Consider the following 24,116-nt stretch of genomic DNA (forward strand, 5'->3'; position numbering starts at 1 on the left):
AACATACTCTACCCAATAGAGAACAGACCTTTTTCCAAGGCCAAAGCAACCGTAATTGAGCTCAGCACCTTCACAGATACACGTTTTAGCATAACATGAATGCATTACTCAGTGAGAATGCAAGGAAAATGGTGAAAATAACCACACAGAGAGGCAGGGTACAATCGCCAGTCAATCACAGATCATACAATATATGCAAGGCAAGTTTATTTAGAGAGCACCATTCGCACACAAGGTAATTCAAAATGCGTTACAGAAAAGAAGGGTAAAATCACTTCATAAAATCCATCCATCCATCTCCTCATTAGGGTCGCTGGGGTATGCTGGAGCCTATCCCAGCTGACTTCGGCCGACAGGCAGGGTACACCCTGGACTGATCGCCAGCCGATCGGCGGGCACATATAGACAAACAACCATTCACACTCACATTCATACCTATGGACAATTTGGAGTCACCAATTAACCTAACATGCATGTTTTTGGAATGTGGGAGGAAACCGGAGTACCCGGAGAAAACCCACGCACAGAGAGAACATGCACTCCACACAGAAATGCCCAACGGAGATTCGAACCCAGGTCTTCCCGATCTCCTGACTGTGAGTGTGTGGCCAACATGCTAACACACTTCATAAAATCATTCCATAAAAACAATCATTCTAAAATCTTTACATAAAATTCCGTAAATCATTCTATAAAAAAAATAATAAAAATGAAGAGTGCAGATCAAATACTTTCAGTTCTCAAATGCACAGTTGAATAAAAGTGTTTTCAACTGGATTTGAACATACTGTATGTAGACAAAAACAACCAATTAACGGAAATAAAAACATAACATTAACGTACACCCATGTTAAATAAGGGCTTCATGGTTACCATGTTTGCATGACGTCCCTGTGTTTGTTTGGGTTTTGTCCAGGTACTCTGGTCTCTGTACCTCCCATCTTCCACATAAACTCCCGTGGTCATAAACAGGCTTCAGATACAAATATTACTGCTATAACTTCATTAAATCTTGCATAAGAGGGAACGTTTGTTTTCAATGTAGGGTGACATTACCACAATCAACCAATCAAAAGTGTTTTTGTTTACTATAAATTGACTAAACAGGTCTAACAGATACCTCAGGGAAGCACCAATATATTTTAAATTGTATATTGAGTTTTTGATGTAGAAGGAACCGGCAAATTCAAATACCATAAAGGTTGTGCAATGTGGAAACCAACTGTCAAGGGAAAAAAAATGTTAGCCCCTTAGTGGACAAGAGAAGGACAAGCACTTTGAGAATAATGAGAGATACAATTTAATTCAACCTTGCATGCTAGGAGATAGTTCAGCTACAAACTGATGGATGGTAAAAGAAGTGTCTTATTTATTGTAAGTAGGAGAAAGTCGACTCAAACCCTGTTGCAGTCTTACGCAAGCGTCTCCCCGAAAGAAGGCACAGAAGCATATTTGTTCAAAATTTAGCAGTAAGGAAGGCACAGGCGCAAGGTCGCCTCAGAGCCCGTCAACATGGAGACACCAATGTAGGAATTTGTTTTGGAGACACAAGGTCTCTAACCCTGAGTGGTTCTCATATCATCACAGTTGTTTCTTCCAAGCAAGTCAGTGTGACTTTAAAGTGCTCATGACACCAAACATAAAAAAAAAGCAATAAGATGAAAGAGTTCACTTAATAATTTCTGTCACCTGCCAGTCAATAATATAAAATAGGAGTGAAATGCAGCTGTGATTATCAAACACTCCCCCAGTGAGTTTTCGGAACTGTCGCCATCTTGGCTGTGACGTCATGCTGAGGACGCTTTTAGGCAACTAGACTCATCAAAACACAGCCATGGACGCACACCAAAGCGAGGAAAGACAAATATTCACAACAAAAACACAACAATAACACAATAATAACATTCACTGATAATGTGTTGTGATGAGTAGTAATTAATACATTGTTACTACATACATGTAAACGTTATATTTTCAACACTTACACCATGAGCACAATCAGCTTGCACTATAACCATTTCAGAAGCCAGAGAAAAGTGCATCTCGTTCGAGAAGTAACAACAGCAAGGTGGATGAGGAAGAATAGACTAACAAACGCAATAACATTGTCATCCCGTACGTTTCAGGCCAGTCTGAGAAACTCAGAAGGAATTTTAACCAACACAACATACCAGTAGTATACTTAAACCTGCTAACTCCTTGTGGCAGAAGTTGGTACACCCCAAAGACAGGACACCCCATACCCAGAAGTTGGTGTATGTTGTCCAGTGCAGTGAGGAATGCACCAATTTTTACACTGGGGAAACCAAGCAGCCGCTGAGGTGGCGCATGGCACTTTACTCAGGAATAAGACACCATGCACTCTCTTGCTTACAGTTAGTCCAGAACTCTGTGGCACGGCTTTTAACAGGAACCAAAAAAAAGGAGCACATCACCAGGGGCGGTTGTAGCTTTTTTGAAAAGGGGGCTTGTGGCCGAGGCCGTAGTCCGAGGCCCTGAAAATGGAGTGGGGGTCTGGGGGCCCTCCCCCAGAAAATTTTTTAAAATTAGACCTCATTTCCTGCAATCTGGTGATATCTGAGGCCAATTTTCTGTACTTAATCTCAAGAGTTTGTTGTTATTTTTATCCTTGGAATATATCGTTTAAGCCAAAACATTCTATTTATAAAATGACCGGTACTAGGAGAAACCCATTTTAGCTCAATTTCCTGAAATATTTTCCAATTTGAAGCAGCTGTAAATTCCGAGGATTTGAGTATAATTTTATGTCACTGGGGATCGCTTTTCTGGTTAATTTTCCTTGAGAATAGACAACAGTTTTCCTTATAGTCATGATGCCAGAACCTTTATTTTGCACCTCCACCTGAATAGCCATGTACAGAACACGTTTAGTGTCCAATGTAAATTATCAGCCTGACAGTGGGTTCAGGAATAGCATGCGTCTCGGTTGCATTCTGGCATATGCGTCCACCACGTGCCCATAATTCAGAACATGTACCTTCACTGGGACTGGGTGACTGGAATCCAGGATGGTTTATCATTTTATTAGCTTTTATGGTGGCAAAAAAATCATGGTTGCCTCAAAATGGGGGGGTGTACACCCCCCACATCCCCATCTAAATCCACGCCTCCTTTTACTGGCTGCCTGTTCGTTGTAGAATAGATTTTAAGATTTAATTGTTCGTTTTTAAGGCATTATATGGACTGGCCCCTCAATACATGTTGGACCTCATCCAAATTTACGCTCCAGCGCGCACAATGAAGTCCGAAGGCCAGTGCCAACTAGTGGCGCCAAAGACGTGGGGAGACCGGGCCTTTTCTGTAGTCGGCAACAAGTTGTCGGACCCCTCATGTAAAAACAGCCCCCACAGTTGAATGCTTTCAGTCTTGTCTTAAAACCCATATGGAAAAGAAATACAAAAAATTTTAACTTTAAAATTTAACTTTCAGTCACAATGTTACATATATTGTGCATCATATAAGGATTATGTGATTTAATCTTGAAAGTGGCCACTTTTGCTTTTTTTCATACAAGATTATAAAATACATTTCATAAGAATCGTGAAAACTACAGTATGTATGTGGTGTATAAGGAAATCACATGTCAACATACCATACCATACATGTTTCATAGTATTTCCAAACTATAGTTTCTATAGTTATAGATTACATTTAGAAAATTATAAAACCTAAATTAAGCTTCCGTTTTGGAATGTGGGAGGAAACCGGAGTACCCGGAGAAAACGCACACACGCACGGGGAGAACATGCAAACTCCACACAGAGATGCCCACTGGAGATTTGAACCCAGGTCTTCCCGATCTCCAGACTGTGTGGCCAACATGCTAACCACCAGTTATAATAATGAAGACACAAAACATTTTAGAAGTCCAATAACAAACATATTCTTCACCAATACCAATCAAAACCTTTGGGGAAAAATATGGCTTCAAAAAAACACATAAACGAGGGGTGTATTTACACCAAGGGCCGAATACCAAAAAAATCAAAGGATACAGGGGGCCACTTTTCCATTTTTTTAAACCAACCCATGTAGATATGCCGAGACATTGTTAATACTAAAGAAAAAAACAGTCTACATCTCAGCTTTGTCTTATCGGTTACTAAGTGTATTATTAGTGTGAACTTTTTCTTTTTACAAATATTTGAACTTTCTTCGTACATTTTGTCTTGTAATATTGTGTCTTTATTCTCATAATATAATATAAAAGATTTTAAAAAACTGTAGCGGGCCGTAAATAGGCTGCGTACTGCACTTTGGACAACCCTGACATATACTAAGCGTAAAGGGTCCACGGGTATTTTGCCTTTTCTTTGGCTTGTGTGTGTTTTTTTTTTTTTTTGCATGATGTCACCACAAAAGGGTACCACTGATGGCATCAAAGAAAAAATGTGATGATAACCATAGAACCAGAAATTGACTTAAGAAAACGGTGCACTCCTCTCTGTCCTGGCAATGCCAGGACAATGTGTCTAACGTGCAGTTACGTGTCATTATTAATAACAGAAGAATAGAAGGTACATAGAGTCAGTTTTGTGACAAGTGTTAATGAATCATTCCAGCAATTATGTCAAGCTCAAAGATAACTGTTTTGCATGATGACAAAAAACATTTATTTGTAAAACCATGTTACCCAACCCTTTCATCGCCACATTGAAAAATGAGCATCTACTGTTAGACTTTGGAACTTCTGTCATGAGGCAGCCCACATAAAATGCCAAAGCCATTATGTTTGCAGCAATGCAGTGGATCCTTACAAAGGCAAATATCTGCATTGCCGTTTAACAGTTGCCTACCAGTCACCAAACAAAGATTTATCCACTTAGTCTTCATAATTTGTGGTTACATTACATCTCTTATTTGCATCATGTTTGCTTGTGAAAACAAACCCACTCGTTCACTTTTTTTTTTAACAAAATGTCACTGTGCTGTTATACAGTGCAAACTGTGTTATCCAAGAGCGAAAAGCAAAACAACTGATGTGAAAATTTTCCATTGCATTATGTTTATTTTTTCCAGTTACCAAAAAAATGCATAACCACTTTTTAGCCTATTCACTGTGGTTACATTTGTCCACAAATTAACATGCTGCATCTTAATAAACATTGTCAAAATTGAAACCAGGCGTATAGTGTAGAAAGAAAACATTCTCAGGTCTGCAAACAACTACTTATGCTGCACGCTTAGAGTTTGTATTGGTCACCAGATGGCAGCAGAGTGTCGTTAAAAAACATTACAAAATTGTACATGTAGGATGATTGAATCCAGCACAAAGGCCAAGCAGATGATAGTCGGTGCATTTGGTCTGTTCCATCATGTAAAATCTCACACCACAGTACAATCCACATTTATTGCAGGGCCAGTTTTCCAGTCCCAGAGTCTCCTGCGGGGCCTCTTATTGCAAAGAATTTCTGCGGCAGTATACTTGCTGATTGCTTCGTTCTCACTCCTCACAACAACCAGCTAAGACACTGCCAGAGAAACACCCACAGCAGCCGCGTACCTCCGCCAGATGGTCCTCAGCGCCACTTCCATCTAATTCTTGACTTCGTGGTCAATGTTTGGAAGCTGTGGAAGATAAACAGACAATATGTGGATGGCATCACCTGTTCTCAAATCATTGAATTAATAATAAAATGCATCCTCACTTGTCTACCGTGGATTATATAAGTGATGGGTGTGTACTCTGCTTCTCAAAGTGACCGAAAGCTCATTCCTAAATAATTCTGGATCCCCCCCCCAACCCCTCCTCTTCTTGCCTGGTATGCAGCATCACTTTGAGTTTGCACAACTTGAGCAAAAGCTCACACAGACATACCCCCGATCCAAGAATAGACTTTGTGTCATGACTCATGATTTAGCACCAAAAAGCCTTCGTTTGATCTACCTCACATGGATTTGTAGCGATGTGTTAGGAGTACCATGGAAAGCAAACGATTGTTTACCAAAACGAGATCGGTTCAGGTCTCCTCGCGACCACTTGCGTTTGCTCACTGCAGTGCTATTTTTGGCCAGCCTGGACTATTCCGTACTGTTCTTTCCCTGCAGACTCTGCTTGCTGACAGGACACCATGGACACTAAAGACCGATCTCTGCGGTCGCTTGCATACGGGCGACAAGGAAGACATATACTGCTGTTAGAATACGCTCTAACTATGCTATCATATGATGCTACCCTGGTTGTGTAACTGTAGAGTCATGCATGCCCCGACTGGTGTGTCAAGTCAAAAAGAATTATGAAAGTGATGTAACTGAATTTGTGTCTACTCCTCATTTGACTGATGCTGACCTGCTTTCATTTGTCAAAAGCAGCATTACCGTCTCCTTGTGGCGAGCCAAACACAGCCCACATTAAAGCTTGCTCTTACTTGCTTAGTGAGCAATGGCTCTTTCACCGTGTCACACCTCAAGAATCAAGAAGCTTACTTGAGATCTGATTTGGAGCCTAAAGCTACTACATGACTGACAAGGTTGCTGACTTCATGTTTACCTTCTGATGGCCTCGTTAAAAAGTGCATGTCGGAAAAGTTGTTGGCAGCTATCGGTGCGCTGTGTAGCGGGTATTGTCTGACTAATTTATGAATTGACAAGAACAATATAAACATTTTGAATCAGAAGATTTAGGATAAAGAAACCTTTACATGAATATTTTTTTCCCTGCAGAAAAAAGTCTGAAAAGGACGGGTCGTCTTATATTCCTGGTCTAGAGATGTATTCATGCAAATCAGCAGGTGGCCCCAAACGACTTCTCAAAAAGTCAGAACTTTTCTGCCTGTCTTAGGCCCTGTCCACACAAGAACGTTCCTGAGATTTTTTTTGGGCAGGTTGAAAAAAAATCACATCCATACTATGCCGGATTAGTAAATTGTTGCATCCAGACGGGAACGAGTCACTGAGTGAAAACGATGTAATACACTAGCACAACTACGAGTGGCGGTCTAAACAAACACGCGGGCGGAACCACATAACACACCAAATCATAGAAGAAGAAAGGAAGTCCGTCATCTTCCACGTTTCAAGACTTCCAAGAAGAGCAATTACTGCTGCGAGTCATTATGGAGTATAAGACAACAAAATATGATGAGAATGTCGACCGGGGTGAGTCATGTATGTTGAAATATTCAGCTATTATGTTGGTTTGTCGTCAAAAGCTCACTTCTCGTCACGTGGCGGCGGTGAGTCTGTGACGTATGCCTGTATACATGGCAACAACAAGCCGGCCTTCTCTGATTTTTCTACTCTGGAAGCCGTTTTCAAAAAATACCGTTTCAGGTCACCAAGAACACCGTTCCCGTGTAGATGAAAGGCTGAAATTATAAAAATACTTTGCCCTTTTGATCTTTAAGCGTTCCCGTGTGGATAGCCCCTCACACACACATGCACACACACCAGCGACCTGGAGGTTAAAATTATTCCAGAACCTTCAGCACCTCTTATGATATTTAGGTGAATATTTGTACCCAGTTGAGCCTGTGTGTGTGTAAACGTCTAAATATGAGAAAATCCAAAAGCAGAAAGTGGTAAACAATAGTGAAAGTCATCACCCCGTCTTATTTGTGCTGTCTAGTTAGGAAGAAGGCCCACTTATCTGTCTCTTTGAATATTTGTCTCTGTGCTCCGTTTATAATATGTCTGCAGCTCAGCATAGTAGTTGCACTTTCCAACAGCTGAACTGCAGATTTCCCGCCCCGTACATACACAGTCAGTGGTAGGATGTATTTGATAGCAAATTAACTTTTTGTCCTTGGATTTGATGCATTGGAAGGAGGAAATATTGGCAAGCATAAGCTCTTAGAATGACTTTGACAGGACACAGGACACAGGTAGATCTTGTCAGGTGTTTCTGATCCACACTGGTCTGCACTACCATAGGGTCACTGACCCCAGACCACTCTGTCAGCATGTTTACAGAGAGCGACTGGCAGTCAGAAATTCAGTATGCTGCAACCGTGATTTTGCATAGTTGAAATAAAATTATAGCTATGTAATTTTCTATCAAAAATCCAGGTAGTCTATGTGTGCCTCTTGTGTCAGATCAATGCACACTCAATTAAGTGACACATGTTGCCTTTCTGCCACAGTTTTAGCTTTAGGATCCATACAGCTAAATGTCAACTTTGGCTGTATTTATAGTCAAAGTAAAAAAAAAAAAAGTTTGAAACACATACTTGCGACGTCTACAGTACTTAAGCAGAAGTCGCTAGTACAGTGAGGTTCATGACTGGTGAGGTACTGACTCCTTTGGAGTTTTTTAGATTTTTTTATGTAGGTTGTTCATTAAGAGGATATCAAGAAGAAGATAATTCACTTTGGTTGAAAATGTTTTCAAATTGTTTACTTTTTAGTCCCATTTCTTTAGTTTTTTTAATTAACTAAAAACATTTGTGTCCTTACCTTTTTATTTGTATATGATGTACATGCACCCTATCCTTCACCAAGCTCTGATACTTTGTTGTAAAAGTCTGATCACCTACCGGTGAGCTTGGGTATATAATTCTCCATCTTGACAGTCAGATTCATTCATTCATTCAGCAGGGCATAAAAATACTGTATCTTTAATGCATTTTACTTTCTGCAAGCTAGAATGGCTGCTGAAAAAAAAACAAACTAGGGCTGTCAAAAATAGCGTGTTAATGGCGGTAGCTAATATATTTCATTAGTTACGTTACATTTTTTTGCGTAATAACCGTAATTAACTTGCTGCTCTCCAGCTGCTGAACAAAAAAAACCCCTCTGGATTTTCATCCCTATTGAAGGATGACAGTGACAAGCACCTTCTAGCTCACACATGCCCCACACCTCTTTAGGATGAAGTGAGGAGGGATGTCCCCACTTGATACTGATATTGGATGTCGGTCCAATATCAGCAAAAAAAAAAAAAAACAGTATCGGCTAAAAGCTCCGATATTGGCACTTCGATACAAGCAGTCCATTTCAGTATCCGTGCCAGCGCGTCTATCCAGCAGCAGCACTTCTATTCAGCATGCATGAGCTAAGTGATGTGTGCTATGTGTTTAGCAAGGAGTAGGAGTGATGTCAGCCGTGTGACTCTATTTTTTATTAAAGTCCAAAAAAGACGTTGCAGCTGAGTGCAAAACTTGTCATGCACAAGTGTCCTGTGACAGCACAGAACAGGGGAAGTTTAATACGACCCATCTCAACGCGCATTTGAAGCAGGAATTTCACAACACCACAACTTCCTGAAACATCCACCGCTGTTTGAAACATTAGCAATGCGTGGCAAACTCCCGTGGGATGGCAAAAAGTCATTGGCTATAACAGGAAAGAGCCAGTCCCTGTCAGACGTTAGTAATGTCGGGTTTAAAAGCTTCATTGAGCGCCCCGAACCTCACAACATTATGCCTCTTGTGGATAAAACTATACACCAGATGCATCACGTTGGGTCAGTTTTTCTGATTCCTACTGTTGCTGACTATTGTTTTTTGTTTGAGTAATATCACTTGATCAATCCTTTCTTAATATTATAAGCTACTAAACGAGTAAGAAAAGTATATATGATTTGTGTTGATCTAATATTTCAAGGCTGCAATATTGAAATCATATCGGAAGTGAAATCGGATAGGTCTTGTATCGGACACCCATACAAGCGTGTACTGCACGTGCCTCCTGTATGACATGTATTTTATTGATATAATCGAGAATAATGATGTCACACTTTACATTAAAGATATTACATACGCTGTCGAAAGCAATGGTGTATAATAAATGTTTCTGCAACATTATATTATTGGTGACATGCTAACAAACAGAATCTGACATGTTGTGTCATGATCCAACTCAGTGCACTCACTGAGTGCACTCAGACTGTAGGCGGTTTGATTGTTAAAGAAAAATGATCCACAATCCTTACGTGAAACATGAACATACATGTCTTTCCTTTTTGTGTGTGTTCGAAAGAGAGAAAAACAGTTAGCACGAGGGAGCTAACAAAGCACATAATGGGACAAACCTATTTTGACTATATAAAGCCCTATAAAAAACCTCCAATGTTTTATTGTTTTGTATATATGCTGTGACCATGCAGTAACAGGTACATTCATGATAACATGTAATACTTACAGTGTTTTGCCGTGTTCTGATCATTACTTCCGTCGACAATAGCGGCATAGAAAATGCGTGTCTGTTTGCTACTATCAATCATGGCAGACTTTGTAAGAGCCGCCGCCGCCACCGACAACTACTTTTGGACAAATGAGGATTCAGAACCGTGTCTTTTGAGCCTGAATATATGGAGGTGTGAGCTACAGGTTTTAGAAGCTGACCGGGCAAGGAGTGAAGTGTCAGGGGGGCCAGAGAGTCAGGACCGGCATGACTTGGTGGTGTAAATATGGAGCTTGCCAAGCCATGACGACAGAAATCGAGTGTTTCTGCTGCACTGAGTGGCATACAGTGTTAACATCGATGGAAAGGCTTTGTGTGTATACCAAGGAGGACATTGCTCCAAGAGATTGCATCACAACAAACAAAGAATTGTTAGTGCTAACAAACCCTGCAGTAATACTGACTTTTTTCCACCTACCCAAAATAAACTAAATAAAGAAGCCCTACTGTAGACCAGCTGGACCAGACGGACAACTATCCATCGAGTAAGTCACCGTGACACTGATTCTGATACATGGAGCACATCGTGCTTGATATCACGACTATATGCACAGTCCATCTAGCCGTGTACAAACAAAACATGGAATGTGGGCTAATACTTAATAATAATAATAATAATAATAATAATTTGGTTGTTTGTTCATATGCTTGTTCTTGTTTCCCAGTCAGTAAAGATTGGTGTCACATTTGGAGTGGGTAGTGACGTACGGCGCTGCGTCACTACGCCAGAATAAAAGTTTTTCGTGTTAGCTGCTACAATAACAATGTCACTGTAGCTTGGTCTATATACAGGCCAGTTATGTAAATAGAACACTGTTTACGTTTTTTTTTTTTTTTTTTTTTTAGGGCTTTATAGTCAAAATAAGTGCGTCCCGTTACGTGCATTGTTAGCTTCCACATGCTAACTGTTTTTTTCTCTTTGCAATGCACAGAAAAGGTCATATTTCACATAAGGGTTGTGGATGATAAAACATGTTGTTAAAAGCTATTGGAATTTTACAGAAAATACATTATTTTATTATTTTACAGACAAATACAGTATTAATATTTATTTTATGTTATTTTATGTTAGTCTTTGTTTTGAATAACATGGCTCTGCCTCCCCTGATTGCATGTCACTGTGTATAGAGCAGGAGTTTACAAGCTATCTTGGTTAGCCATGCCATGATATAAATGAGAGGGAGGGTAAGGGGGTATAGCATGAGATTGAATAGTATAGTATAGTATAATATAGTACTAAAAGTGGCCACAAATTGTCTGTTGTAAAAACATTTTTTTTAATTTTTAAATAAACACATAAACAGACATAAACATAATGGGCTGCTGGTCCACGATTGAAGCATGTCTGTCAGATGACTTTTTAATTGCTTTTACTTTCATTTTTACTTTGAAATGATCTGTTGTGTTATATGGTGTGTGGCAAGATGGTGATCTCATTTGTGTGTGTGTATACCTAAAATTGTGGAGACGTCCACAAAGCTGAGTTGTGTAATTCCCTTCCCATTCTTGTACACTACCAGTCAGACGTTTGGACACACTTTCTCATTCAATAGCATAAGGAAGTGTGTCCAGACTTTTGACTGGTAATGTATACCAATGTACTATTTAGTCATAGCAGCGCTAAACTATGCATGGACTCATTAACTGCACATCAGGAGTCAAGGTTAGCCCGTGTCGTTTGATCTTAGAGAAACTCGACTGCTGCACACAAATTGCTGGAAAAGTCAGTGCAAGTCCTGATGAAGGTGTAAGAATACACAGTACATGCATACACACACATACACAGAGACCATGCTGACCTCCACTGCTCCAGGTCGCTACACCACCGGGCAACGGAAACACAGCTCACAGTTGCATGTAGATGCTAGGATTGGTTTACATCGCTTGGCAATGCACTATTGGAAGAAGGCAGGACAGCAGTAGACAATGACACCGTATGATTGAGACATGTATTATTATGGCTTTACTTTTCATTCAACATGCCAAATGAATTAAAATAATAAAAAGGGATTTTAGTGAGAAAATCCCCTAAGTGTGTTTCTCGGTTGTTCCATTGTTGGCTGATTCAATCTCATTCCACAAACCTAATCATCTTATGGCCAACAATGACATCACTATTTACACTAGTGCCGTGGTCTACTACTCTCATACTACTCATGAAGCACAGAGCTTAGCATGTCATAAGGTTTTTGCAATGGTATAAGTATGTTTGCTGAAAGTGATGAAACCTGCGTTGTGGCTTTGCTATCATTTAGTCTCTTTTTGATGTACTGGATGGTTTCAATCTACCGCTTATAAATCTAATGAGTACATTAGTGCCATTATGTGCCGGAACACGGATGGCGAGTCAGGATGGTCTGAACATGCTTTGTCCCTAACCATTTTTTACTACAAATACTGATGATCATCTGTCTTGATTTTTGCCATGTAATACAGTATAAGTAGTATTAAATTGACAACAATAAAAACGAACATAGCTGTGATCTGTAAGGAGGACAGGGGTCGATTTAGTGACTACGTGTGCAGGTCACTGTTGATGCTTTTCAACTACGCAGTATTGCGTCATGGTTTAAAGGGGCAGTATGCAGCTGGCTCAAGATGACATTTTTTTCAGCCAAAAAACACAACAAATTGTGGTTTAAAAAAAGAGATTGTACAAGAAAATGTCTATTTTTTTACAATTATGAATTAAACTTCATCAAATTTGGCGTAAATTGTCGTCGCACCCAAATAAGATGATGGGCCATCACCGCTACCTGGTATTCATGCAGATTTCAGTAGCATGTCAACACACACAAAGCAGTCTCAGACAGGCAGTCAACAATCGATGTTCATGTTGTGGCTATGATAGGCTGTACTGCCAATGATAGATAATGTTATTAGCGAAACTTTGTCAATTTGCTATCATTAGCTGACAGCAAACATAAGTAGTGTGCATGCTCATGTTACGTCCGGCGAAGCTTACGTACTCAAAGCAGGAAGCAGGCGTGATATAATGCTTGCAGTACGTTCGAACGTGAGTGCCTTCTGAGCAGCTGAGGAATGCTCTGCATACGGCCGATTTTACAAACTGGGATTTCAACCACGGTGCATTGAACGCATCAGTCAGAACGAGACACACGAATGAACAACAATGGCATAGAACGAGGGTCTTGACCACAATAAGGAGACCAGTTTTATCCAGGAGGAGACTGAGAAAAAGAAAAGTGGAGTCTATGGAGTATAACACTGCAGCATCCAGAGCTAAGTTCTCACTCGAGTATCCTCAGGTATTACAATAGCACAGCGATGATGAATCAGCTCAGCCAGTGAGTGGCCTGTAGGGGTTTACATCCACCATATGAGGAGGCCGGACTAGAAATAGTCCTTCTCGTACCTGCGTTTGCCAATAAAGTAGCGTCATACAAAGTCAAGCCGAGAAGCTACCATGCAGTGGAAAAGAGCATCACGGGACGCTGTGTTAACCACTCTATGTAACCTTGTACAGTATAAAGTTTGAAGGGTGTCGTCTTAGCGTTAAGATGCTGCTTGAGAATGCTGCTGCTTTCACAAAACTAACAGGTCATATTAAGATTGTCCTGCAGCAATCAATTTACAGACATGCTTTTTTTTTCTTGTCATTAAGTGTGGGCTTTACTAGCAGTAACATCTAACCCAGACATTCACAGGAGGGCTCACTTGGAACATTACCGTATCTGTCAGACATTTTTATTCAAATACTCACCCATGGCAGTGGGTCAGCTTGTTCGTCCACATCCAGGCATTGTCCACTGGTGCTGCAGCATGCAGATCCTTGACTGAAAAGCCGCTTGTGTGTCTCTCTCTGTCCGTCTCTGCTGCACTGGTCCACTACAACAAGTCAAGGCATGTTCCAACTCCTCAGCCCAGCTCAGGGTGCACGAGACTGCTTCTAAACCAGAGGGGGGAGGAGCAGAGCATGATGTGAGGGAGGATATAGTCCGAAAATCCCAGCATGACTCAGCCTGCTTGAGTTGGTAGCATGCAACACTTTTGTTGCAGGACGGGACATTAAGATGATTGATGCCTCGTCTTTCATGTCTGAACCAAAAGTAGATATGATGTGTTGGACAATAAAAGTCAAGGACATTAAGTTAAAAGGAAGGTCTAAGAATGTTTGAGCAGAGTCAAAATGTACAGCTGGAGGATTTTTGTACAGTCATAGGTCATAAAACTGAGGTCTTGTTTTCCTGAAGGCATAAACTTCCACCTTGTTTGGTTTCTGGTGCTTTGTTTATTATGTAAAAGTAGCATTTATATATACAGTTAAGCCCAAAATAATTACAATTTTGAGTTCAAGTCATTTTGTATTTCATTAATGGGTATCCTTTCGCCGAAAATGACTCAAGAAAGTGCCAAAAGACTGTAAGAAATTTTGTTAGAATATATGAATGAAAAATATTAACTATTTCTTTAGCTTTTATTCATTTCGAAAATTTTCCATTTGAGAAAACACAATCTTTTGGACAATTTTAAAGGATCCTGCTCATTTTTAGCATAATCTAGATCAGGGGTGCTCACGCTTTTTCAGCCTGCGAGCTGCTTTTAAAATGACCAAGCCCCAAAGACCTACCTCCTACTATAAATATAGAAAACATATATATTTACTATATTTATGAAAAAAATACGAGTTCGTATTTATGTACGCTACACATGTATGTCAGGGGTGCACGCACTTTTTCAGCATGCAAGTACAAGTCAAAATGATCTACCTCTTTCTATAAAACACATAACATAGATAAAATCTAACTGGTAAACTTTGAAATACTATTGTAAATATTTATGGTTAGTATTTCACGTTGACATTTTCAAAGTTTACAGGTAATCAAAGTAGTTGATATTGTAATTATATTTGATATGGCAATAAAGATAATTACACATAATTCCTCAATAATTGTGTACATAACCTGAGTACTGGTAATATGTCAGTCACATTAGCTATGTAACGTTCATTAGGGCACACAGTTCAAGTATTTCATCCAGTTAGCATTTGCTATCAAACATTACTGATATGTAAGAATTAAAAGTGATTATGCAAAAGACAATGCAGCCGAAGTCAAGGCAACATATTAAAAAGGTTTCAGCAATGGGCACATTATCCATCTTGAAATAATAGTTTAAGAAGCGGATGTGTAGAAAACACTAATTTCTGTAGTGGAGTTCATGACGCCAAGCAAAGCCATCGACCAATACACTTTTTGTTTCTACATAACTAGCCGCTACAAGTGAACTGATCGAGATTATTCCAATGAACAGAAATATTTGTTTTGATTATTGTATACAGTTGCCCTCAAAATTATTCAAGCCCTTTGTAAATTATGTTTATTTGCAAAGTTATAAGTTATAAACTTGCAGTAGTTTGCAATAATCCAACAAATCAAAAACAAGACAAGACATCAAGACATCTAATATTACAAACGGCCATCTCTTGAAATTTTTTACATTGATTTACATTTAAATGTAATTCACTGCAACTGTAAAATTTAATAATGTAATCTTGTCGTTTGTAGCTTAAATTCATTAATCAAATAAAATTTCACTTCAACTCAAAATTTGGCCAGGGTATGAGTCATTTTCAAATTGTGTATTTGCAGCTTTTTATAGTGCAAGAAACCACATTTGGTAACTTAAACTCGAAGTAAAATTCCACACACATCACCGTTATAATGACAAACAAAAAGTTCTAATTCTAATATTACCATCATTATTATAATATTATATTTCTAATCATTTATATTGTATTTATCACACTACAATAATTCCCAGGAGTTCCCATTTTAAAATGTCCTTTAAATTGTTAATTCAGATGTAGGACTGTGTAATTTATTAGCTTTCTTAAAGGTAAGTAGTCTTACTTGGCTTTAAGTTACTGCCAAATAAAGCGGTATATCATTATTAGGGTTATTTCATATGATTTGAATTTTTAAAAAATGAAAAAGTTACTTTAAAAAGTATTTAAGTAGTCTATATGTACTGCAACCATTTTCTGATGTTGAAATGTTGATCATCCAACTATTTCTATGAGTGACGGTTAATTCAGCTATGTAATTTATTAGCATTTTTAAAGGCTAATTCTCAATAGCTCTTAAACATACTGCCAAATGAATAGTCCATTAAAGCTGTAATGATGCAGTATGCTAATTCATTATATGCTATGATACAATAACCCACAGTACAGTCATGGAAAAAATGATTAGACCACCGTTTCTTCAGTTCATTGATCCATTTTAATGCCTGGTACAACTAAAGGTGCATTTGTTTGAACAAATATAATAACGATAACAAATATCGCTCTAAGAGTTTAATTTATGAGCTGATATCCAGCCTCCATGGTTCTCTTGATAATAACCAAAATCACTTAAGTTCTTACATGAATAGCTATAGCATTGTACTGCCTAAACATTTAACTCTTATGAGCTGTTTTTGATGCCATTGTTGTATTTGTCCAAACAAAGGCGCCTTTAGTTGTATCAGGCATTAAAACGACCAAGAAACTGAAGAAACAAGGTTGGTGTAATACTTTTTTCCATGACTGTAGGTCACATGAATTACAGATGAGGCCCGTGATTCAATGAAATATACTTCAATTACTTGAAAATCAGCATGTGTCCAAATGTGCCCTGAATGCTGTTTTCCCACTGACACACAAAACCACTTCAGATGTGCACATTCATCAGCGTTGGTGAGGGCTAATTATGCAGTGCCGCTCTGCTGCTTGTGTATTTTTTTTTTTTGTCCTCAGAGGAAGGGTGAAGCCAGTTCATCAGTGTTGTAGTGGAAGTTGATCACTAGGCAGATTCCAGTTACAGTGGCAAGAACCAGCTCAGCAGAAACTCACCTGCTACAATATGCTCTCAGTCTGGCTTGCCTGAGCATCCTGGAAGCGGCAGAGTGCTCGTCTCTCTCCACTGCATCAGGCAGCAGACTGATGACCTTATCAATGGGAGAGCCAAGTCACTCATCTTGTGCCCAGAAAGCACTTTTTGTTGTACACGATGCGGTTTGTCTTTTTTCTGTGCTGACAGCAAATGGAAGAGCAACTGCTGTAAAAGTGGATGCATACTGTATATCTGCAGATCACTGCTTTAATTGATTGGAACCAGAGATGCAACGCTGCACTGTATTACAGCACCAATTTCACACAGTTGCATCCTTGCAGTCGTGAATTGTTTGAGTAAAATATGGATAAGCAATGTGCATTCGAGGGAATCAGCTCTTTTGTGTATTGTACTCACTTCATGGGACGTTGCAGCTGGGGTGGGATGTGGGGGGCTAGGAGGGAGGGGCTGCAAGGGGAGAAGAACCCGTAGCCCAGCAAGTTCAAAGCTTGCTGCATTGATTACATCATCACAACTGGAGTGCTGGAATGGGACAATGCACCATCCCAAGCTGTGTGTGTGTGTGTGTGTGTGTTTGTGTGTGTGTGTGTGTGTGTGTGTGCGCGTGCTTCTCCTCTCCAAACTCTGACAGGGTACCGTTTACCTGTGCCATGTGACTTAATGTGTGTGCGTGCGTGCGTGTGTGTGTGTGCGGCGTGTGTGTTTGTGTGTGCCAGCACTGCAGGAAGTCAGCTGCTGCTGCTGCAGGACGTTGCAGGATTGCTGCACTGCTGCTTTCTCCCTCCTCCTCCTCCTGCCTCTCCTCCTCCTCCTCCTGCTCCTCTTCTTCATTCAAGCAAATTGCTCAAGGATGATGGTGATGATGATGATGAGTGCATGTGCTGCATACTTTTTCCAAAAGGGAGGGGGTGGGTCTTAATGCAGGGGAAAGGTAAGCGGTGCAAAGCATGCCGGTAAGGCACTGTGCTGGGCAACTGTGCCGCTTGAGAGAAATTGGAATGGAGGAAAAGGGAAAGGAGGGGGTGGGTTAGGTGCAAGGAACATCAGGTGAGTGCGGCAGTTTTCCTTTTGCCAGTGGAATTATGACTAGGGAAACTGCAGATGTTTCAAGATGATGTCAGGCAGCGGATGAGGCGTTTGGTCTTTTTTAGTAAACTTTTCTCTCACCTCTCTCTTCCCTACTCACTCATCTCATCCTGCTGCAGTGGCAAAGAGAGATGCGCTGGAGGTGTGCGTTTCACCAAGAGCCCGTTGACGACTCTTTCAAGGTCTTAGCACAGTTACCTGATGTGAACTTGTGAGCGGGTCGAGCAGCACGCTGAGCACTCTCATAAAAAGTTGCACAACACATTTTAAACACTCCCTCAGTCTTATTTGCTTCCCTGAAACCATCATACATGACTATCATACATGGCTACCATACATGACCGTACTGGCTTAAAAGACATCCACCTTTTTACTTCTTTACCAATATAATCACAAAGCATTGCTTTTTAAGGGAGCTGCTGGTTCTTCTTGAAAGGAAATTAGTTAGCACAGAACTTCTGGCCCCCCTGTCCCATGCAGGATACCTCATTCTCATTTCCACTCTTTCACCACCCATTCGCTGCTTATTGCCAACAATTAATGCAGAATGTTAAATCTAGGACTAGAGAGTGCTCTCCTAAAAGTCAGACAAACGGGAGCCCTCTCAGCAGGCACGCTGGCTGCTATTTCAAGCCGGTACCATGTGTTAAACATGGATGAGGGAACAGTAGAGCCTGACGTTTAACTGGCTGGCTGGCAAAGCCATCTGGCTGACTACAGCCTGGTGGTGCAGAGGAGGCAGGAGAAGGTGAGGAGAGAGTAGGCATGCACATAAGACTTACATCATTTGCTGTGAGGCCAATTTAGGAAGTAAGCGATGCTTCTCAAGGGAAAGGGAAGGAAACACAAGAGGAATGAAACGCATACCTGCAGACGATTGCCGGGCTGCATCATATCGGCGTGGAGGAAAACTTCTACCAGACTCTTGCTGTGTTGGTGTGCTTTCATGGCGCTGCAAAGTTGACTGCAGCATTACCTCCTGAACAAAATGACATTGTTTGCACTCTCTCTCTCCATCACTCCCTCGCTCGCTCCTCCCCCCCCCCATCCCCCCCTCCTCTCCCTTGCACGCTTGCTGGCAGCCTAAAGTGCACAGCTCAGCAGTGTTCCCCTACTGCCGCAGCAGATCCTGCATGAGCTCTGCATATCTGAGCGGGATGCGACTTTTAAAGGGGACTTCAACCTCCAGGGTCAACCTCCTTTCACTCTCTCTCTCATCTGCAACCCTTTGCACTCGTCCTCACACTGCCAACACCTCAGAGAATGATCCCACTTTTCACCCTAGAGAGACCTTTCTCAGTAGCATTATTAGCAAGAGATGCCTGGGTCTGGGCCAGGGGCATCCTTGCACGTTTTAATTAACTGTTTAATTCATGTTATACAATTATAATCTCAGGAGAAAATTAAACATGCCCAAAATGAACCATTTTATTTATTTACTTATTTTTTTCATGAAAATGAACCATTTTAATTCAACAATCAAACATGCAAAATCTCATACAATTCTAACAAAAATTGGACTGTGGGCATCTAAAGCATTGTTTCCCAAACATTTTAAACTAAAAAATTAAAATTTGGTTCCATCCCACGACCAAAATGTACAAAACAATATGTATTGTCATAGCACTGACATACAGTATACTGTATGACTCAAGTTAGGGTGTCCAGAGTGCGCCTCGGGGGCCACGTTTTGATTTGGAGCATGTTTTTTATTGGGTCTCGGCATATTCTAAAAATAAAAAAGATTCATTATCAATGAGCTGTATTATTAGATATTACACTAATTTCATTTGTCACCTATAACACAACGAAAAGATGTTGATGTTTTGTTCAGATAGTTTAGCATATATTGGCCCACATTATATTCGTTTTAGCATCTTTATTGTACAAAATGTATCAAAGTAGCCCCCCACAACCTTACACTTTTCTGGCGGAAAAAGTTTGGACACCCCTGCTGTAATCAGTCACTTTAAGGATAGACATTCTACTGTTAGCTTACCCTTAGCTCTTATGGAGATTCCACTGTGCCATGTCCTCATTCTGCATTCTGTTCTGCTGCTATTCTGCAGTGCACTAAAAATATCAATATTTGGCCTAACTGCAGTTGTGACAGAGTGAAATGGAGATCGTCCATCCTTTAGTCAGCAGGTGACATAGGTAGTGCCACTCTTCATCTGCTGGATAAAGGTGGCTCCGTTTTGAATTTGTTGCGTATGAGCCATCAGTTTTTGCTGCAGCAGTGCAGCACTTTGTTCTTCTCACTGCAGGAGGAGGACATGACTTTGAACAGCCTCGGGCCTGGCTTGAACTTGCTGAATGTGTGGAGCACAACTGGCTCCGGCAGCTTCATTTTCCATTATGGCATCCTCACCACGTGATAAACTTAAGTGTTAAACCCTGCGTTCATCACATGAGGTGCTCATAATTAAGTGCAACTTATTTATTTTGCTCCCTCTTAGTAGCCCTCATACTCTGTGAGAATGTTGCGTGTGTGGTGTGGCGCAGGTATGTGAGCTCATATCCATTTTTCTTGCCATTTCAATTAATTTTAACATTTTGTATCAACTTTAAATGAATTAATCATCTCTCTATTATTGAATTGGTGATTGCATTTCTGTGTTGGTGTGTAAACTCCCCAGGTGACTAACACAGTGTTAGCTAGCACATCTATTTATTGATTATTATTGATAAACTACATATGGCTGAATCATCATGGTGAATCTCACTAATATTTGGGATCAGCTCCAGGCTGCATGCAACTGTTCTTATCAATTGGTGTCAGTAGGTTAGCAAAACACTGCAGTACTAGGAGCTAAGAGCTAGTATGCATGCATGCATGCGGTGTCGGCACATTGTATGAGTCTGCAGAGCCTAATGCAGCATCTGTCCTCTCCTCTGTACTCTGACATCTGCAGGGAAAATGCCCCCAACAGCAAATCTTTCCTTTCCCAGTAAAGTCATGAATAAGCTAAAGGCAGAGACTCTATATCTTGTATTAGGTTACCTTGCAATGCTTTATCTAGCGACAGTGGAACTCACACAGTCAACACCCTTGAGGTCGTAAAATTCGGAATTTGACATCACTCAAAATCTGAATACAGAGCATTAAAAGATTAACTCTAGGTATGTTTTTTCTTTGCATTTTGTGGCTTTTTGCAATGTTTATTACAAAAGGTTAAGCCGCCATCATGCAAGATATCACATGAGAGCTCAGTCTACCTCAAAGCATTAACATTGTGTGTATGTTCGGCTTTTTCTTTATTAAAAGAGGAGCAGCTTCAGCACGGGGTGTTAAGAAGACCGTTGGAAGAGAAGAAGAACATACAGTAAGCAGACTTAAATTCAAAGCAGTAACACATCAACTTAACCATTAGTGTTGTCGCCTCTTATCAAAACTAATGCAGGTCAATTTGTTTTTTTTCAAAATGGTTTATAGTTGACTAATAGAGAGTACATTCCAAAGAGTACATTTGGAATACAGGAAGTGAACAAATGTATTGCAATTGATTTGAAACGGGTGGGGGGTAAGATTGAATAAGCTTTGCTTCTTCCTAGTGCTTTTTGGACATGTAGAACTGTAAATTGTACGATGTGATGTACTCCAAAGTAACTTGTGTGCATTTTAGAAATAAATTAAACTATTACCATGATCATGTCTGAAATATGCCCATTTTTACTGTATTTTTTTGAAAGAAAGATAAATGACAGGGCAGATTATATATATTTGGATGTATTAACAGTGCCAAATTAACTTCAGATTTAAATCAAGTTAACAGATGGTCTGAAAATCTATTTACCTAAAACTGTTTTTTTATTAGCAGTATATTTGAATCAGACTTTAATTGTGTTGTTAAAAGCAATGATGAGTTGTGTTCAAAGACAACAAGTCATGTAAGTTGAATTCACATGTTTTGAGTGAATTTTCTGGGATTTCCGAGCATACGTAAATGCAGCAAATTGTTTAAGAGTTACAAAGTGAGTGATAAGAATATCCACTTGTTGATTTTTATTGCATTTCTGTTTATTTACACCACCTGTACAAGAAAAATAAAAACGCTGTGATGTTGGGAGTGTCGCATCTCGCGCTCTGTCTCGTGACAGTGAGGAAGTGTTGCAATGAATGGACTAGAGACATGTTTGTTAGGAGTAGGAGATACATGTATGGTGTTGGAATTGCACTGCTGTTGATGTGTTCAGGTAAGAATAAAGTTATATAAGCGCATCAGACACTGTGTGACTCTGTGGGGAGCTACACTATGCCGCCGTCATAATCGAAAACCGTGGCTTGCCATGATGTGTGTGCGTTAATTTACACAAAAAAATTACACAATTTACATAATTAATTAAATATATCAGTTGCTGTCATTAACACACTATTTTTGACAGCCCTACTTTTTTTGCTTTTTTTTTTTTTACAGCAGCCATTCTAGCTGCTGTGTTTTAGATAGAACATTTTTCAATAATTGTCATGGGAGGTGTACTACACATTTGAACCACTAGATGGTATTCAAGTATAGTGTACGGCAGGGGTCACCAACGTTTTTCCTTGTGAGAGCTACTTTTACAAAATGAAAATGGCTACTCATTTTTGTAACATTTATTTTCAGAGCTTATTTTAAACCCAAACAAAGCGAATATGCTTGTTTTACCAGAACATTAACAAAATGCTGGTGTCCACAACTCACATTTTGTATTTCAGAAAGCATTTCTTTCTACTGTTCTCACATTATTAACTGAAAACCTGAATGAAAAGCAGGCTTGCGGGCACCTCATGTGGTCGTGGGGGGCTACCTGGTGCCCGCGGGCACGACATTGGTGACACCTGGTGTACGGTGTACCTGTGTGAGACATTAGCTTGACACACAAGTTGCCTGTATGTTTTTACAGTGTCGCCAGCGACACTGTCTGTGATCGTGCACTATTCTGCTCTGTTTTGTTTATATTTGCCGACCAAATGCCTCAGTAAGCGTGACTGTCGGGACGAAGGCTCCGCTGCCCGATGCAACTAACACAGTACATCGGTAGTTTTATTTCCCAGTTGAGAAAACTGTCCGTGTCGGTTGTCTGTGTTCATGTGCTCGCCGTATTCATTCTGTTTAAAACCGCAATGTTCCCACATTGTAGCTGTCGGCTGTTTTTTTTTTTTAGCGTTAATAATAACGAGGGAAAGGCTTCTTGAGATGTCATCTGTACTTCTGTGAAGAATGTGTCGGACGTTTCGCTCCTCATTCGAAGAGCTTTGTCCAGCACATTCTTCACAGAAGTACAGATGACGTCTCAAGAAGTCTTTCCCTCATTGGACAACTCCTGTACGACTGAGAGCCTACACAGACGCATTGTTGATAATAATAATGATGTTACACTTACATTAAATACATTACACAGGCTGTAGAAAGTCATGGTGTATAGTAAATGTTTCATGCAACATTATTATATTGGTGACATGCTGGCAAACAAACTGGCAGTTGGCATGAGCCAGCTTAGTGTGCACTCAGATGGTAGGGGGGGCTTGCACACTAAGCTGAGAAGCCACAATCACGGTGGCCTCACCTTAGGTTTCTTCCCTGTATTTGGTCATGAAACATGGATAATAAAGTTAAAATGACAAACATTAATATTTATTTTATGTTGTTATCAGGGCTCACTTGTTTCCCCTGACCGCATGTCACTGACGTCCACTCACTCACACACTTTATCAGAGGTGGCCGTGGCCCCCAGGTGATGCACAGGATGTAAGCGAATGTAGCGAGCAAGCGAGCACAAAATTCACAAAAAGACAACAAAAACTGACAAATTATTTATTATTATTTCAGTCTGTTTTTCTAATACAGCACAACAGCAAACACAGATTTGCACAGGAACAGGATGTTAAGAGTGCATTCTTAAGTCTATAAACAACAAGGACCTTCACAGTGCATTTTAGACCAGCTAGCCAGCTAAGTAGATACATTCTTTTAGAGCTGCAATCTAACTTTGACCGCAAAACAACAAAGATAATTCATGTGTATTGTCGTGCAAGATTGTCCGTAG

Source organism: Dunckerocampus dactyliophorus, chromosome 1 (assembly GCF_027744805.1).
Source record: "Dunckerocampus dactyliophorus isolate RoL2022-P2 chromosome 1, RoL_Ddac_1.1, whole genome shotgun sequence".
Classification (NCBI taxonomy): domain Eukaryota; kingdom Metazoa; phylum Chordata; class Actinopteri; order Syngnathiformes; family Syngnathidae; genus Dunckerocampus; species Dunckerocampus dactyliophorus.